The sequence below is a fragment of the Pteropus vampyrus genome, unplaced genomic scaffold (genome assembly GCF_000151845.1).
Source record: "Pteropus vampyrus isolate Shadow unplaced genomic scaffold, Pvam_2.0 Scaffold799, whole genome shotgun sequence".
In the NCBI taxonomy this organism is placed as follows: Eukaryota; Metazoa; Chordata; class Mammalia; order Chiroptera; family Pteropodidae; genus Pteropus; species Pteropus vampyrus.
In genome coordinates, this window is record NW_011889580.1 from 26,058 (window position 1) to 26,464 (window position 407).

The 407-nt window shown below is 54.8% G+C and overlaps 1 gene segment (V, D, J or C); it reads left to right on the plus strand.

The window, feature by feature from the left end:
* The window catches only part of LOC105309610, a 9,431-nt gene that overhangs the window by 7,853 nt on the left and 1,171 nt on the right, over nucleotides 1-407 (plus strand).

The window sequence follows — 407 nt, forward strand, 5'->3', positions numbered from 1 at the left end:
TGTCTTCCGTTTTTGGAAAATGTGCCATGCCTCCACGTGTTCATGCCTTGAGACAGGCAGACATGGAATCAGCAGGAGCTGTGCTGTGTCCTGAGCCCTCTTTTAGGGGGTCCTGGGCCAGCTTGGGCAGTGTCAACAGAGCTACTGCAGAACTGGCCGCTTGAGGGCGCTGTGGGTCCACAGAGCCAGCGGCCTATGGCACCCTGTGGGAGAGGGAGGGTTGAGGGAGACAGTCTTGGCTTGGTCCCTGCACCAGGGAGATTATCTGATGAATCAGAGTGAGTGCTGATTGTGATCTTTTCACATTCACTGATGTGCAGGTGTGTGTGTCACAGCAGGGAGCCATGAACTTCACCTTGCATGGAGTGAAGGCCTCTCTTGGAGGCTACCTTTGGTGGAAAGTGTGA